The sequence below is a fragment of the Lissotriton vulgaris genome, chromosome 2_1 (assembly GCF_964263255.1).
Source record: "Lissotriton vulgaris chromosome 2_1, aLisVul1.2, whole genome shotgun sequence".
In the NCBI taxonomy this organism is placed as follows: domain Eukaryota; kingdom Metazoa; phylum Chordata; class Amphibia; order Caudata; family Salamandridae; genus Lissotriton; species Lissotriton vulgaris.
Window position 1 is genome coordinate 27,192,133 of NC_141687.1, and position 19,060 is coordinate 27,211,192.

A 19,060-nucleotide genomic window follows, 5' to 3' on the forward strand; every position below is an offset into this window, starting at 1 on the left:
TGAGAACGCTGTTTAAGAGCAGGGGTGAGTAGGTCTTTTGTTAAAAACAGTACACAATCAAATTTTTAAAAAGAGTAGGGTTCACTCCCGGCTTCCGCCTCAGGAGACTCACAGTTCAATAATGCCGCGCTGTCAGCTGCGCGCGCTTTTTAAAGTAATCTCAGGGGGCGTGGCCAGCTGAGGTGGGCGTGTCTAAGGACGCGCCTCGCCCTCTGTGATGGCGATGAAGGAATCGTTGCAGCGCTGAGAACGCTGTTTAAGAGCAGGGGTGAGTAGGTCTTTTGTTAAAAACAGTACACAATCAAATTTTTAAAAAGAGTAGGGTTCACTCCCGGCTTCCGCCTCAGGAGACTCACAGTTCAATAATGCCGCGCTGTCAGCTGCGCGCGCTTTTTAAAGTAATCTCAGGGGGCGTGGCCAGCTGAGGTGGGCGTGTCTAAGGACGCGCCTCGCCCTCTGTGATGGCGATGAAGGAATCGTTGCAGCGCTGAGAACGCTGTTTAAGAGCAAGGGTGAGTAGGTCTTTTGTTAAAAACAGTACACAATCAAATTTTTAAAAAGAGTAGGGTTCACTCCCGGCTTCCGCCTCAGGAGACTCACAGTTCAATAATGCCGCGCTGTCAGCTGCGCGCGCTTTTTAAAGTAATCTCAGGGGGCGTGGCCAGCTGAGGTGGGCGTGTCTAAGGACGCGCCTCGCCCTCTGTGATGGCGATGAAGGAATCGTTGCAGCGCTGAGAACGCTGTTTAAGAGCAGGGGTGAGTAGGTCTTTTGTTAAAAACAGTACACAATCAAATTTTTAAAAAGAGTAGGGTTCACTCCCGGCTTCCGCCTCAGGAGACTCACAGTTCAATAATGCCGCGCTGTCAGCTGCGCGCGCTTTTTAAAGTAATCTCAGGGGGCGTGGCCAGCTGAGGTGGGCGTGTCTAAGGACGCGCCTCGCCCTCTGTGATGGCGATGAAGGAATCGTTGCAGCGCTGAGAACGCTGTTTAAGAGCAGGGGTGAGTAGGTCTTTTGTTAAAAACAGTACACAATCAAATTTTTAAAAAGAGTAGGGTTCACTCCCGGCTTCCGCCTCAGGAGACTCACAGTTCAATAATGCCGCGCTGTCAGCTGCGCGCGCTTTTTAAAGTAATCTCAGGGGGCGTGGCCAGCTGAGGTGGGCGTGTCTAAGGACGCGCCTCGCCCTCTGTGATGGCGATGAAGGAATCGTTGCAGCGCTGAGAACGCTGTTTAAGAGCAGGGGTGAGTAGGTCTTTTGTTAAAAACAGTACACAATCAAATTTTTAAAAAGAGTAGGGTTCACTCCCGGCTTCCGCCTCAGGAGACTCACAGTTCAATAATGCCGCGCTGTCAGCTGCGCGCGCTTTTTAAAGTAATCTCAGGGGGCGTGGCCAGCTGAGGTGGGCGTGTCTAAGGACGCGCCTCGCCCTCTGTGATGGCGATGAAGGAATCGTTGCAGCGCTGAGAACGCTGTTTAAGAGCAGGGGTGAGTAGGTCTTTTGTTAAAAACAGTACACAATCAAATTTTTAAAAAGAGTAGGGTTCACTCCCGGCTTCCGCCTCAGGAGACTCACAGTTCAATAATGCCGCGCTGTCAGCTGCGCGCGCTTTTTAAAGTAATCTCAGGGGGCGTGGCCAGCTGAGGTGGGCGTGTCTAAGGACGCGCCTCGCCCTCTGTGATGGCGATGAAGGAATCGTTGCAGCGCTGAGAACGCTGTTTAAGAGCAGGGGTGAGTAGGTCTTTTGTTAAAAACAGTACACAATCAAATTTTTAAAAAGAGTAGGGTTCACTCCCGGCTTCCGCCTCAGGAGACTCACAGTTCAATAATGCCGCGCTGTCAGCTGCGCGCGCTTTTTAAAGTAATCTCAGGGGGCGTGGCCAGCTCAGGTGGGCGTGTCTAAGGACGCGCCTCGCCCTCTGTGATGGCGATGAAGGAATCGTTGCAGCGCTGAGAACGCTGTTTAAGAGCAGGGGTGAGTAGGTCTTTTGTTAAAAACAGTACACAATCAAATTTTTAAAAAGAGTAGGGTTCACTCCCGGCTTCCGCCTCAGGAGACTCACAGTTCAATAGCCATGTCTTTAAAATTTTCTTGAAGCTGGTCAGCTCACTGCAGGCCTAATGTTCTGTGGAAGTTTGTTCCAGTGGCTAGCAGCCAAATAAGAAAATGCTCTCCCACCCATCCTTGCCCTGTGTATTCTCTGGATGCACAAAAGGTTGGCATTGCTAGATCTTATTTGTCGGGCTGGTTGATACCAAATAAGTTTATTTCTGAGATAGGCAGGGCCTTTCCCCGGTAGTGATCTAAAGACCACGCAGACCATCTTAAAGATAGCTCGTTTCCTGACTGGGAGCCAGTGTAGCTGGTTTAGCAGAGGAGCGGAAGGGGTCAGTGCCAGCTTGTTGAGGGCAAGGCGGGCTGCTGTGTTCTGCACCACCGGTAACCTTGATAGGAGATCTTCCCTTACTCCCACCAGCAATGAGTTACCATAGTCCAGTCGACTCACCAAGAGTGACTGGATTAGGGTTTTTCTTGCTGACAAAGGGATCCAGGTAAAGATCTTCCTAAGCATCTTCATTGTTCCAAAACAGGTGCCTGACAGTGTCTTCACCGATCCTCCATTGATAGTTTATTATTTTATTTATTTATTTTATTTATTTAAGCTTATATCGCGCACAGCTACCCACAATGGGTTTCCCGGCGCTAGGGATAGACTGTAGAAGAAGGAGGCAGTTTCACCTAGCTTGAGCCACAGCAGACTATTGGGCACGTTGAGTAAAAAGCAATGTCTTCAAAGCCTTACGGAAGCGAAGCAAATTGGTCTCTAGTTTTAGAGCCAGTGGGAGGGAGTTCCAATATTATCTATCCTAATGCCCATATTCTTAGCCCAACTCTTGGGAGAGGGGGCATCACCCATCTCGGCAGACCACCACTCGGGAGATCAGATTGCTTCGGCCTTCCCAAACAGCAGGATCTCTGTTTTTGAGGAGTTGAGTTGTAACAAATTCCTCCTCATTCAGCTGTAAATACTAGACATGCAGCTTCTAAATTTCAATTGAGTTGACATAGTGTCCTCCTCGATGGGGACAATTAGCTTTGTGTCGTCCGCATATGAGATGGTCTCAAAACCATGGCCTCTGATGATGTCAGCCAATGGAGTCACGTATACATTGAACAGGGTGAGACTCAAGACAGATCCCTGAGGAACTCCCCTGTCCACCACTGTGGTCTGCGATACAGAGGAGTCCAGCTGTATACTCTGGGTGCGCTCCAATAGAAAGCTTTGTATCCACTTGAGGGCCCTGCCCTTGACCCTAATCCCCCCCAATCTGTCTAGCAGTATCTTGTTCAAGATAGTGTCAAACACTGCTGACAGCTCAAGGAGGACTAGGATCGCTGGAGTTCCTCTATCCAGTGTCAGCCTTATGGTGTCCGTAACCTTCAACAGTGCAGCCTTCGTGCTATGTGATGCACGGAAGCTGAACTGGGAAGGGTCTAGAAGGCTTTTTTGTTCCAGATAGAGGGATAGCTGTTGGTTCACCAGTGTTTCCAGAACCTTCGAGCAGCAAGGGAGTAGCGAAATCGGTCTGTAACTCTGCAACTCAGTCGGGTCCGCTAGCGCATTTTTAAAAAGTGGTTTTACCCACGCATTTTTCGACTTGTTCGGAAATGTGGCCGTCTCCAACGAGATGTTATATATCTTGGAAAGCGCATCTGCTAAGACCGGACTGAGTGTTGACATGACCGCCGGTGGTGCAGGATCTGATGGAGAACCAGATTTTACATGGCTAAATAGAGAGTCTACTTGCTCATTAGTTACATGAGAGAAGGAGTCCAGCCCAAGAGGGGAGGCCGCTTCAAGCACGGGTCTCTGGGTGTAAGGATCCAGGTGTCGTTTCTGCAGGAGTGTCCCGGAACTGAAGACAGACCCAACCCCTCCCTCTTACACCTAATGCGTCTATCAAACTCTGGACCACAATGGTGATATGGAGGGAAAGGAGGGAACAAAACAAGGAAAGGAAGAGTGAGGAAATTCCTTGGATGTGGTGATTCTCCAATCTGGCTTGCAGGACACAGGTACTGAAAGGAAGAATAAGGTCAATACACACTAAGAGAGAGAGACAACACAAATCCAACTATTCTTTGATAAGTTTACCTAAGGTTGTCTTGCAAGTCCGCAGAACACAGGTTAATAAATCTCCTCACAGAATTCTCCACGAGATGGGTCCGGAAACTATAATTATTCTAAGTCACTTAAATGGGTAAAGAAAAGAGAGGTAAGTATGTGTAGACTAGTCAAGGCTATAGTGTATGATACCAAAAGCCTAAGAAAAGGTCTCACCCTATCCAGCTATCTGCAATAGGCGTAGGTCTGTGGAATCCTGGATTCTCTCAATTTAACAGGTGTGTTCTGAAACATATACCACACTATGAGCTCTCACTGATAATTTAACTGGGAAATGGTAATATAAAAGTTGCACAAAGTGCCTTTACCCATTCTTCAAGTTGGTACCGCTGTGACGGGTGTCTGGAGCCAAGACGGCAAGTATATACAAGGCGGGCAAATTAAATAAGGGAATAAGCAAAATAAATGTATTGCGGACTTCAACTACCACAATGCCCCTTATGAATCTGACGGAACCGCACCACTCAAGTCTGGCCGGCGGGAGGAAACCAGCAGCAACAGTACAGCCAGTCCACGGAACTGTGGAGACGACAGCCGGCACAAAGCTCAAACAAAAGGGGGTGAGTCTCCGTTGCAGCCCAGAGGGGATAAGCGGTCATGTTGCTCTGGAGATTCAAATCAACTGCCAAGGACGCTATCCAGAAAAAGCTAGGAGCCGACAGGGGGGGTACTCCGGGAAGCTAATAAACACGGATTCACGGGGAGCATCGGAACGCAGGAAAGGCGGCGAGGACAGAAACAGGGTGACGCGGCAATGCGGAAGTGATGCGACGAAGAGTCATGCACTAGAACGCGAAGCACCACACTCAGGGAAGTCAGGCTTTTAATGTTGCCAGACCTCCTCTCACAAGCACGATGCGAAGCGGCCATCTTTGCTATGAAACGGAAATTGGCAAGCCTGACACTGGGTAAGTGTCCCTAAACCCGCTCTTCTCCCGCCAAGTAAAAAGACTGATAAATCAAATCAATCTTATGGGTGAAATGCTTGGCTAAATCGTCACATAGTTCCTGAGTGGGAGGTGGTGCCGCATTGTCAACCTTGGGATTTGTAAATTTCTTCAATATCTTGAATAATTCCTAAGAGGAATTCTTAGCCTCAATAATGCGTACACCAAGATGTATCCTTCTTGCCTCATTGCAGCTGTTAAGGTAGGCTCCATGTGCCTTTTGATAGAGTTGTTTATCTGGTTCTGCCTTTGACTTCCTCCACTTCCTCTCCAGGGCCCTGCATGTGGACTTCTCCTTTCTAATGGTATATGAGTACCAGTGGGCAGGGGCTGCCCTCTCCTGAGTAGTCACCCTTTTGGGAGGAGCTATGACATCCAGGGCTACCTGGATTGCTCCCCCCAGCCTTGCCCAGGCAGAGTTGGAGTCCTCGTCCAATTTGAAGAGGGGACACTGTAGACTTGGCTAAAGGCGGAGGGGGTTGCTCTTGACCAGGGTCTGCGGGTCTGGCAGGACGACAAGACCAGGGGCACCAAGGGGTCTTCCAATGCATTCTTGTTTTCAAAGTGAAGTCCAACAAAGTCCAAAAGTTCTCAGCTCTTCTGCAGTTCTCACTAGCCATTGTCTTCTTCATCCTTCTTCTCTTGCTCCATCGAATCTGCTTTCTTGAGTTCAAGTTTGCCGCCTAAATACTCAATTTAGAGGTGATAAGGGGAGTGACAGGTAATAGTTAATGGGGTACCTACCTTTAGGGTTTCTACACCCTCTATGTGACCACTTTCTATGGGAAGGGGGCATAATCCTGACCCTGACCCTATCCCTGACCCTAGAAGTCCAATTCTGTCAAAAATCAAGATGTAGGAATTTGAAAAGGTGGTGTTAACTTCAGCTAGTTCACCTTAGGGGTGGCGTTGGCTTGATATATGCACACCTCCTAATCTTACTAATTACTAGAAGATCAGAAACTTGTCTAGGGTAACTGGTTGCTCGAGACCAGTCAGTGCTCACACTAGTGGTCAGTAGGCTTTCAGGGGACACCTCTAAGGTGTCCTCTGTGTACATTTCTAAATAATTTCAACATCTCTGGGTGAACTTGGATATCAGAGGGACATATCCACTCACACAGATATGATCATAGATGGATATAGTGCACCCTGCCTTATGGCTGTAAGGCCTGCTGTAGGGGTGATTTGTCTATACCACAGTGCTGCGCAGGCATGGCACCTAGGTATGTGTTAATGTGTGAAACTTAGCAAAGGTTTACCTGAAGCCTATGTACATTGCATATAACAAAACAATTACGCACAGTACACAATGCTTTTTTGTGTTTCATGCATAGACCTATTTCATTCAAAATTCTAATTTAACAAGTGTTTGAAAAACAGTTATATATGTAGTACATTTCATAATCATATATGTGTCATTTAATGAAACATGGTAGGATAATCCAGCTGTTTTTGTTGTATAAGTTCCACTTCTTGATGCCCGATAGATTTCAGAACACAGTCCTTTCTTCACAATCACTCTATTAAAAAACATTCTCTTCAGCTTAGTCTACGGCGGGTGTCGGAGTGGATGTGTTCTAATCTGTTTAAAGTAAACGGAGACAAGACCAAGGTTGTTATTTTTGGCAGACACAAGCATCTCTTCCCCAACCGGTTACCCAAGTTCGCAATCTTGGGTTTATTATTGATAACAATCTCTCAATACAGCAACAGGTGGTTACCATTGCCGCCGCCTGTTTAACCATCTTAAGGTGATTGCGGAAGATCATCTGGATGCTCCCTGACTCCACTAAAAGAATGGTAGTCCAGGCACTTGTCACCTCTCGCCTGGACTACGGTAACGTTCTTTACCTGGGTGGTAGTCAGGGGGTACTGAAGAAGCTCCAGGTGGTCCAGAATTCTGCAGCCCGCCTCCTATGCCACGTCCCAAGGAAAATATCCATCTCTCCTTTCCTTCGGGACCTGCATTGGCTCCGCATTGACAACCGTATCAAATTTAAGACCCTGTGTTACGTCTTTAAAATCAAACAAGGGACCGCTCTGGTTTATCTTCAGGAGCTTATCCATCCATATGTTCCTTTCCGGTCTTTACGTTCATCCACTCAAGGTTATTATGTAACACCTAGTTTTAAACTAACCAGAATGGGTGGCTGCTCCTTCTCTTGTCTCAGACCCAGACTATGGAATTCCCTCCCAAGTTCTATGAAACACGAATCTTTTTACCACAAGTTTCATCGAGATCTTAAGACCTGGCTTTTCTCTCAGTGTTTTGCCCTCCGTTTACTCAGTCTGCAGTAGTGGACAGGCCTGCGCCGGGAAACCCTGTCAAGGGTAGCTGTGCGCATTATAAATGTTATTTAATAATAATAATAACCATACAGTCCTTTCCATGTCCGTCAAAAGTTATAACATAGTGACCCGTGTTCAACCATATCTATATTCCAGTGTCTATTGAGTGCAAGTTGCAACTTAATTATTACACCCCAAGTTCAACACTGTCACTATGATACTTCCAATTAGAAAAATTGCTGTGTGGAACATGTTTCACAATCCTGCATTTTATAAGCAACCTCGTAAATATTGTGCTTTATTGTTAAACCACTACACATACTGTCAATCAAATTCAAATTCAAAAAGCTTTGTTTGGTACATTTTGCATGACCATAAAAGCATACTAATAACAAGGATAAAAAATATCTTATTTACACAATCACTATCAATTTGCAAAAATACAGTCCATTTTTAGATAATGATCCAAGGAGACAATTTAATAAAAATTCATTAAAATCTTTTACATTCATTAATCTTGAAAGGAACCGTCTCCAAAGTGTGTAGAGTTCATTTGATTCTATATATCATGCATTTGTAATAGAGAGCATTATGATTCCATCTTCAATCTTCGTAATTTTCATAAGTTAAAGACTCCAAATAGGAATAAGTCTTTCTTTTCTAAATAGAGATTTGAATTAAATTGCAAGCAGCATTCATGATTTTTTCATTCTCCAAGCTACAGATAAAGTTAAAAGCTTGTTTATAATGATAAAATGTATTTACTAAAAAGAGAGGTTTCTGAGAAAGTTTACGAATGTCCCTATACAAATCGCAAAATAATAAAAAGTGCAGCGTGGTTTGGGGAGATTTTCCATCACATGGACAATTTGGTAAAACATGGTACCTTTTCCTAAACTTAAGGAATGCAACTAAAAAATGTAAGGTACCAAGTCTTAATCTAGTCAAAAAGAACCTGTGTGGAATATTTCTTACTATAATAAGATAGGATTGTATGCCTATAAATAGTGGGCGCTTATAGATGATGCTTTGTTTTGTACTTGATTCACCCTCCCTTACTAAATCCATTGCAGTAGTAAGCCTTATTTTCAATTTTTTTTACTATATTCTTGTATAGACATAGGTTCTTTATGCTCGAGAGTTAATTTACAACTATTTAATAAAGTTTGTATATATTCAAGCCACAATATTTTCCTGCTATTATGTAGAACCAGACAGTCAAGTATTATGCTCTTAGTAAACCTTGCTTCTTCTCTCGTCCAAATCCCATGCCATAGTGTTAGACCAGCTGTTTTTATAAAACCACTAATGTAGGGGACAGACAATTCCCTGTGATCTAAACGATTAGATGTAGAGCTTGGTACTGCTAGAAAACATTTTAAAAACATGTTCTCTTGTATTTGAAGGGTTGCAGTATTAGCTCTTCCCCATAGTGCTGCACCATAATATGCATTTGTAATCGCTTTACTTCTACATAGGGTGAGCATTTCCCTTATGGTTTTGTTTCCTATTTTTGTTGAGAATCTAAATATGTCCTCTATGGTTCGTATAAATTTGAAATTTGATAAATTAATATGTGAACCCCATGTACCATTTTCATTAAACAGTAGGCCCAAATAAGTAAAGCTTGAGACTCTATCAATCGCGGTACTGCCCACATAGTGCTTTTTAATCCTTGTTCTATTTTTACCACAAGTCATGATGATAGTTTTGGTTAAGTTCAATTTTAAATCCTTTTCAGTCATAAAATGAGCAAATTTTTCTGTCAAGCATTGCAGACCATTTGCCGTCCTTGAAAGAAGGACAGCATCGTCTGCATAAAGGAGCACTGGGATGGAACGAGGTCCTACCTTTGGTACGTTGGCCCTAAGGTTCTGCAAAAAACAATCAACGTTATTTATATATAATGAGAATAAAAGGAGTGCTAAAATGCACCCCTGTCTTATCCCGTGAGTTACCCTAAAGTCTGGCGTACATTTTTCCTTTAAGCCAAATCAAACTCTCGATAACAAAAAAGTATAAATCTGGGATAAGTAAATAACACTTTCTTTGGGGATGCCTAACACAACCAGTGTTTGCCACAACTTGTCATGATTTACCAGGTCAAAAGCACTGGTAAGGTACACAAAAAAAAGGTGTAGGGACCCCTCCTTTGCTAAGGTATATTTTCCCACCAAAAGGTCCAAGTTTACACATTGTTCTATTGTCCCAATACCTCTCCTAAACCCATACTGGGCCCCTGAGAGAATGTTATTCTCAGAGGCCCAGTTTTCTAGTACTGGGCCTCTGAGAGAATGTTATTTTCAGAGGCCCAGTTTTCTACTCTTCCCAACAAGACTCTCCCCATCAGTTTGGAGGTAGAGCCGAGGAGAGGTATGGGTCGATAACACTTGGCATTTCCTCTATCCCCTTTTTGAATATAGGAACTATAATACTTTCAACCCAAGATGTAGGTAGCATTCCATCAAAGGTTGCATTAAAAAAATTCAATAGGATAGGTGACCAGAATTCAATATCATGCTTAAAGACTTCGATTCGGACCCCATCTGGGACAGCGGCTTTACCTCTAGCACTTTTCTTAAGTGCCCCTTTAATTTCTTCTAGGGTTAACCGAGGTATCCCTACAGTCTCAACAATTATAGGGTTATTTTTTTCCTTTTCCCTTCTGGGTTAAAAATGTCTTCGATATTCGTTATCCATTCCTCTAATGGCACTAAAACGTCTATCTTTACAGCTGAAGTATCTCTGAAAAAGGATAATTAATGGTTTTCCAAAATAGGGTTGTATCACGAATTGTTGCAGCTTGTATTAATTTATCCCAGGCCTCTTCTCGGATCTCAGTTTTCCTAACGTTCAGAGCAGTTTTATTCTTTCTGCTTAGGTTGCTTATTTCAGAATTGTTGCTAGGTTTTGTTTTTAGGATGATTTTTAGCTCCTTATTTAACCTTGAACATTCCTGGTGAACCATCAAGGTTCTTGATTACGCACTTTATTCCTTTGTTTTATTTTTAAATCGTCCGCTATTTCAAAAATAGTGTTAGAGAAAGCGCTAATGATATCTGAATTAGTTGATGAACTATCTAAACAGGTAATCATGCAAAGAAGGATTTACCCCTGACCATTTTACTGAGACTCCGTTGTTACCTTGGATCACGATGTGAGTATCAGCTACCTTCCCTCTTTTAATCTGAGATATGTTAAACTTCAAAGGGGTGGTGATCACTAAATAAGCTTACACGAACTGTAAAAGTTTCCACTAAATCCCTACATTGTTCAGAAACAGTAAAATGATCAATAGTTGAAGACGATCTCATACCAACAAATGTATGGGTGGGCGACTGTTCATCAACATCTTTTAATTCCATAATTACCAAATTATATTAATGAATAGCAAAATTAATAGCTTCTCCATAAATATCATGGGGAAGATTTGATCTCCATAGTAATTAAATGGCCACATTATTCTCCTGCTATGACTTCGCAATTTTCAATATTATAATCACCGACCCAGATGAGCATGTAGTCACCCCTATCCCTTTTAGGAAACCATCCAGATCCTCTTCTAGAGAATTAATTACCTTAGATCTTGTATTATCAAAGATATTGTTATAGAAATTAATTACAACGATGGACTGTTTCCTCTCAACTTTAAAATAAAATAATTGATAAAATTGTGATGCAATATATGATTTGATACTGAGATTGAGACAGCTAGGCCAACTTTTGCGCGACCCATTCTAGATGGTGTGGCAATGTACATATAGTTTGATTTATGAAAAATAATTTGGTATTCCTCGTTTCTTGAAACAAGATTAGGGCACAGTTCTCAAAATTTTTTAGTCATTCCTCATCATTTGATTTGTTTTTTACACCTGCCACATTCCATGTCATTATACTTAGATTTTCTTGAGGAAGTTGGCATACACCATCCACTTGTTTAGTACTCATTACTTCCTTTTCAAAATCAGGAGGCCCCTGTTACAGGGGTCGTTTTCTAACACAGTCCTCTTGAACAATAATCATGCTATCCTTTTCATAACATAAATACCCATCATGCTGTATCCTATTATGCTTAGAAATGACTTTCTGGTTGATTGTTTGCAGCCCAATAATTTTCATTACTTGTCAATCTATGTTGCAACAACGACTTAATGAGGTGTATCTATTAGATGGGGGAGTAATCCTCATTACATCAAACCTTTCCAAATTGTTAATTTCATTGTAGCAATGCTCTTTTTTTGGCCTATAAAAATATCCAAGTGGAACGGCATAATCACCCAGATAAACAGTGGGTTCTACTATAAAATTACAGAAGAAATCTAACACATTACCAACCAATTCCCTGCTGCGAAAATTAACTACCACACAATCTCCTTGACATGTTTTCCTTGAGTTCCCTACCCTGGTCACTCTTCTCAACATTAACATTTTTGCTGTAGCAGGTTAATATTTAATGTAGGCTTGGTAGAGATCCAATGCACCACCTGATTTTTAAATGTGTCATATGATTCTCTTTCGGTTCCCCTAACTTTAGGGACATTTTTCAGAATAATCACATAGGGGGCTGCCTGTGGGGGTAAATGCAGAGCTTCAACCAGGTTATTAGTTAATAGTTTTGGCCCTACTGTCATTTCCGGCTTATTTACTTTAGCTGTTGTTATTAAATTTATAGAACCGTCTTTATCCATGCTTTTTGGTTGACTTGATGACATACGGTATGATGGTACGGGGGGCACGGATCTTAGATACTTTTTACCCACTGCAGTTTGAGTCCCAGAGTCCCTGAGCCTTCTTTCTGTATCTCAGCCGATGTCTTAATTATGAGTGTTTTTTTCTGGTATGTTTGTCAATGATAATTCTGAGAGCAGTTAAAGTAAATGCGTGAAATCCTTTTTAACTAGTTCAATCTCTGACATCAGTCAGCGTTCAATAGTGTCAATTTTACCATACAGTTTTTGAAAAATATTTTCCAGAATTAATGTTTTTTAAGCATGGTTATCCATATTATCTATATGTGTGCCCCCTTCATTTTTTGCTCCTTTTTTAACTTTCGGTTTAGATTTTGCTTTTTTTGCCGTAGACGTTTCTTTTACTTTAGGAAGTTGTTGTTTTGTTTTTTTGGCCGGAGGGGAAACCAATTCCAAAGAGTCAGATGGTGCAGAAATTTCCAGTGGGGACGTCATAATGCAGGGATTTACCCTGCCCTTAATGCTCACTGTATTACTTTCACGAAGGCTGATAGGTTCAACCGCAGGGACCTTGTCACTACTCTTATCGCCACCCTTTGTCATTGTGAGGGGTGAGACAGGTTGCATACTCCCAACCTCTGGGTGTGGCTTTTTTATTCCTGCATCTAGGGCATCTTTTATGGCGGCATGTTCTTCTTCAACCTGAATTATCTTGTTATTTATTCCAACAGCGCGTTTTAAAAAGTTAGTGACAGGTACATTTTTTGGTGGCGGTCTTACCTCCATTTCGCGCTAATTTGTTCTTGCCCATACTATTTTGTGTACTTCACAGATTTATATAATTTATATGAGGCGACTTCTTACCAGTAAGATGTTTCTCCTTGGGCAAAGGGGAGTGGCCTAGTCCAGCTTTGTCATGCCGTGGATGGGCGCAGACGGGCCCGCCCTTGGTCCGGGCTTCGTCCGGGCACGTCCCGTGCACGTCCCACGTTGCGGGAGTTCTCCAGTATTGGGATGTCTTTCATAGATTCACATGCTTGAATATTCCCCGTCGTCGAAGTGGGAGCCCCACGGTAAATAAATTAGCAATACAAATCAACAATATATGTGTATAAAAACATAATTATATACATTCTAAAACCATAAATACTTATAAGTACCAAGGTTAGCAGGAACACATAGGAATACATAAGAAGAAAAAAGCACTTTCATAACATATCCAAGTCATCATGTTAATCCAAACTACATCCAATCATGCGCAAGCACCCCTCTTGAACCTTATCCTCAGAGGCTCAGGCCCTCAGGTTTTCTACCGCACGTCGTGTGAAGGGAGTCTCGCTGAGCTCTGCTCAGTTTTCAACTTCCTTGTGGATTTCTTCAGTTTTTTTAGATTTCTTCAAGTATGAAGTCTTTGTTTCATCCTTGTGCTTCTTGTAGGAAGTTGCGGCTCTTCTCAGAGGACCCTCACAAGAAGTGTATTTATTGCCTCTATCCAGAGCAGGAGGTAGGCAAATGTAAAATTTGCAGACTTTCTCCACCAAGACCCTTAAGGACAGGGAGGTGCGTCTCCTCCTTTGGTTGCAGAGGTTGAAGGAGAAGGATTCACCTCTTTCTGAAGCAGAAAGCCTTGCGTCAGGTGGGTCTAGAGCCACTTTAAAACATAGCAGTGTGCAGGATATGCCATCTCCATTCCTGAAGAAGAAGAAACTTGAACTCCAGAAGGCTCCTCCTGTGTCGTCTCCTCTTCCTGCTACGGCTATGCCTTCGAGATCTGACTCTCTGGCGTCCACGGCTCCTTCTACGCATGTTTCCCTAAAAAGCGTTTCAAATCTGTCCCCTCGACGATTCCAATCTCCTCGTTGACGTCGAAGAAGGGAGTCTCGTCGACATCAAAATCTTCATCGATGCCTTCTGTGAAGAGAGCCTTTTTGTCAGCGGTTGTTCCATCGACGACAGCTCCGTCGACGACTGGTTCGTCATCGGCGGCTCCGTCGGCGACAGCTTCGTCGACGGTTGTGGTTTTGCCGTCGGTGGCTTTGTCGGCGGCTTCGTCGACGGTGGTTGTCCCATCGACGGTGTTATCTTCGTCGACATCTTCTTTCGCATCATTGCCTCTGGTGCCATTTTCATCATCAAGTTCCGGGGCGCCTGCTGTTGACCCTCTGCACCACCGTCGACACATACCTTTGGATCAGCTTCCCTTTCCACGTCACTCTCAGCCTCCATCACCTCTTTTTGCCACTGGTTCAGAGCAAGACTCTGGTTCTGACGAGGAGGAAGATGATAGATTCCGGGCAGCTTGAAGCCCTTCGGAACTGGTTATTAAATGTCAGGACTATGAGGACGATCAGGAAGATCCTTACTACCATGAGGAGGAACCTTCCGCTCAGGTTCCCACAACGCAAATACCGCTCTCCCTCATTTCTTATCTTCAATACATGCTGGAGGATTATAATAGGCGATTTCCACCTTCTCACCAGGGGTCTCCTCATCCTACTGTGCCTGCAACTACAGCGGCTCCTCCCTCTACTGCAATGCCAGAGCTGTCTGCGCCATCTGCACCATCTACAACCTCTGTTCAGGTTCATGCAACTGTTTACGAAGATGATGAGGTTCACCCAGATCGGGAGGATGGTGAAGTTGATGATGATGATGGGAACATGGCTGATTGGAACTATTATCAGATCCAGACGTCGTTGCCGCCACCTTCGGGTCCAGGGGATTCCCCTCCTGTGGATATAGCGGGTTTTCACCAACTTATGGAAAGAGCGGCGCTGCGCTTCAAGCTCCCTATGGTACTGAAAGATGAGGACTGTTTTCTTTATGACTTCAAGAGTGAACCATTCAAACAGGTCTGGGCAGTGCTTATAATTGACTTCATCTGGAATGAGGGCATCAAACTGATGCAGACGCCGAATTCTATTCCGGCGCTTCTTCCTCGCTTGGAGAAGAAATATAGGGCGCCCCAGGGTTCTCCAGCCTGCCTGGCAGCGCAACCTAAACCTGATTCCATGATTACCCAGGCCACACAGCGCCGTTCCAGGAACCCGTCTTCTCCTATTACCGCTCATCCTGACCGTGAGGGACGTCGTCTTGATGCCATTGGACAAAAATTCTCCACTAAGGCTTCCATCACCGTGAGGGCTGCAAATTCTTTGGCCATTACGGGGCTCTATGACCGCCAAATGTGGTCGGATATGTCTTCTTTTATCGACCTCATTCCTGAGCCCTCCAGAGCAGAGGCTCTCAAGATTCTTCAGGAGGGAGAGAGAGTGTCATCAGAGATCATCGACTGCTCTCTGGACATTGCATGCATTGGTTTTCGTCGGCTTGTAGGGGCAGCCGTTTTGCGTCGTCAGGGCTGGCTTCGTTCCGCCTCTTTTTGCCAGAAGATTCAGGCGAAAATCCTCGACATGCCCTATGATAGCAAATCGCACTTTGGCCAGCATGTGGACGACACACTTCAGACAATATAAAAAAGGACACCGAGACGGCTCGTGCCCTTGGCACTTTGCAGTTTCGCATACAGCCTTTTCATGGTGCACGCGGACGCGGCACCTCCTCTTCTTTTCGCAGCGGATCCAACAAGTACTGCTCCTACAGCCAAGGAAATCAGAGGTATTCCTCCCAGTCACAGACGTCCAATCGACAGCAGTCTTCCAAATCCTACAGAGGAAAGTTTTCCTACAGAGGCTCTGCTTCTAAGAAGCAATGACTTGCCTTCTCCGCTCAAAGTTGGAGGTCGAATCTCCCTCTTCTTTCCCAATTGGTCTTCAATCACCTCAGAATGTGGGGTGCTGGACATTTTATCAAAGGGCCATGCTTTGGAGTTTTTCAAATCACCTCCAAACACTCCTCCATCTGGTCCGCCTTCGGCACACCTCAAGGAACTTTTCCAACAGATTCGACTCATGATTCAGGAAGGTGCCATCGAAGTGGTTCCCAAGTCTCAGAAGGGGATGAGATTCTATTCCCGTTTTTTTCCTCATCCTCAAGAAGTCAGGAATGGAGATGGCAGATCCTCGACTTAAGGACCTTAAACAAGTACCTGAAGTGCCAATCCTTCCGCATGCTCACGCTCGTGAAAATTCTATGCCTTCTCTCGAAGGACGATTTCATGACCACCACCGATCTCCAGGACGCTTATTTCCATATGCCGATCCTTCCAAGACACCGGAAGTACTTACGCTTCTGTGTGGGGCGCAGAGACTTTCAATTCAAGGTTCTGCCTTTCGGCCTTCGCTCCGCCCCTTGCATCTTCATGAAAGTCCTGGCTCCGGTGGTGGCATATCTACGTTTGAAGGGCGTTCAAATCTTTCCCTACCTGGACGACTGTCTCATCAAGTGCAATCTCGTCAGTCGTCATCAGGCGTCTCTGGACACTCGATTCTGTCTGACTCTATTCCACTCTCTCGGTTTGTCCATCAACAGTGAGAAGTCTCAGATTGATCCAGCTCCCTGCAGGACTTTTCTCGGCGCCACTGTGAATACTTCGCTGGCGAAGGCATTCGTGTCTCACAAGCGTCAGCTGCGGATTTTAGGCCTAGTGGCTCTCATCCATTCAAAAGGGTCCGTTTCAGTTTGTGTATTGAAATCCTATCTTGGGATGGCGTCCTCCTGCCTCTCCCTGATCCCTGGACAAGCAGTGGTGTCAGGTCCCCGGCTCTTTAAACGATCTGGTCCTGGTGAGCGCTCGAATGAGGTCCGCTCTCCTATGGTTGGCTCAACCGTCAAACATCGCTGCCTGTACTTCTTTCCTAACCGTCACTCCGGAGCTCATCCTTACCACGTATGCCTCCCTGGAAGTCTGGGGCGCACATCTTCAGGGGCTATTCATAAAGGGCAAGTGGACCCTGTCTCAATGTTCCTGGCACATCAACAGACTGGAACTCATGGCCATTTCCCTGGCGCTCACGTCTTTCCATCTTCTGCTCCAGTGAGAATCTGTGCTCATTCAAACAGACAACACCACCAGCATGCACTAGGTGAACAAAAAGGGAGACACCAAGTCACCTCTCCTTTCTCAGCTGGCACAGAGCATCTGGGACTGGGCGCTCAGTCACCAAATAACCCTGACAGCGGTTCACCTACCAGGCATCTCCAACATCCTAGTGGACTCCCTCAGCAAGTCTGCGTCCTCAACCAACGAGTGGGAGTTGCATCAGCCGACTCTGGACTACATCTTTCGGCTGTGGTGTCGCCCGAACATGGATCTGTTTGCGATACCTGTGACCCGGAAATGCCCGTCTTATGCAGGTTGGCTTCCCCATCAAGGGTCATGCGGGAATGCCCTTTTGATGGACTGGTGCAATCTATTCGCCTACGCTTTTCCGCCGATCCCCCTGGTTCCTCGAGGGTTGTGGAAAATGCGGAGACAGCCGTGCCACATTCCCACATTCTCCTGATCGCTCCCAGAAGGCCTCGACAAGCATGGTTCTCTGAGCTGCTGCTTCTTTCACAGTGCGAACCCATCCTCTTTCGTCCTCGAGCGGATCTCCTCATAATGGACAATGGTCAGATCTGTCATCCGGACCCCTCCTCTCTCAAATTATCGGCCTGGAACCTGAGCACCTTGAATTTGCCCACTTGAATATTTCTCCAGCAATGTAGAGACGTTCTTGCCAATGCGAGAGCTCCGTCCACAGTAAAGACTTACAAGCGAAAGTGGAAAAGGTTCTGTCACTGGTGTGCCTCTGCCAACATCCATCCCGTTCACTCCTCTCCTGCTCAGCTTCTGCCGTTCTTTCTGCAGTTGGCTCAATCAGGACTTTCGCACTCCACTTTGAAGGTCTTCCTAGCTGCAATATCTTGTTTCCTGTAGGACGGGTCTTATTCTCTCTACTCTTCCAGAGTCATTCAACGTTTTTTCAAAGGACTATTCGGGATGTTCCTGCCCATTCAGCATCCTCCTCCTACCTGGCATCTCAATGTTGTTTTGGCACAATTGATGAAGGCGCCTTTTGAGCCCATTCACAAAGCAAATTTGAAATGTTTGACCTGGAAGGTGGCCCTTCTTCTTGCCTTGACCTCCTCGCATCACATGAGTGATATCCATGCCTTTACCATTCAGCCTCCTTTTCTTCAATTCAAATCGGACTGTGTCGTACTTCGCACCAACCTGGCATTCATACCTAAGGTGCCGGCTGATTTTCACCTCAATGAACCAGTGTTCTTAAAGACTTTCTTTGCTAATCTTCAATCTCCAGCGGAGCAACGTTTGCATTCATTGGACGTTAAAAGATGCCTTAACTTCTACATCGACAGGACAGCGCCCTTTCGTAAGTCTGATCAACTGTTCGTTGCTTACGGACGCATGCGCAAGGGGCGTTCTGTTACCAAGCCCACTATTGCACGTTGGATTTCCTCATAAATCTCATTTTGTCATCAGAAGGCCGGCAAGCCTCTTCAATCTACAGTACGGGCCCATTCTACCAGGGCGATATCTTCCTCTACTGCTCTGTTTGCTGGTGTGCCGATTCACCAAATATGCCGAGCTCCCACGTGGTCCAGCAGGCATACTTTCACAAAGCACTACTGCCTCAAGACGATCAACGAAGCTGATTCAGCGGTGTGCCAAGCGGTGCTTCGTAATCTTTATAAATAAGGTGAGCCTCTTTTCTTCCCTCCGCCTGTATAAGTAATTTATCTGTCTGGCAGCATTATGTGATTTCATTCCATTGCATGCTTATGCACTGCTATTTTGCCTTGCGGCCAGCTATTACTGCTCACTATTCTATTCAAGCCTGTGAATCTATGAAAGACACCCCAATACTGGAGAAGAACAATTGTTACTTACCTGTAAACGGTGGTTCTCCACTATTGGTGTCTTTCATAGATTCACATGCGACCCACCCTCCTTCCCTCAGAGGCGCGCTTCTCCTCCTAGACTCTTTTGTCACTCTGGTGCTATGAAAATCTGAGGGCCTGTGCCTCTGAGGAGAAGGT

General features: G+C 45.0%; 1 protein-coding gene across 1 annotated transcript in view; it reads left to right on the top strand.

Annotated features, from left to right (window-relative positions):
• The window catches only part of LOC147729493 (uncharacterized), a 2,015,126-nt gene that overhangs the window by 223,929 nt on the left and 1,772,137 nt on the right, over positions 1–19,060 (top strand). The gene's annotated exons all lie outside the window — the stretch shown is intronic.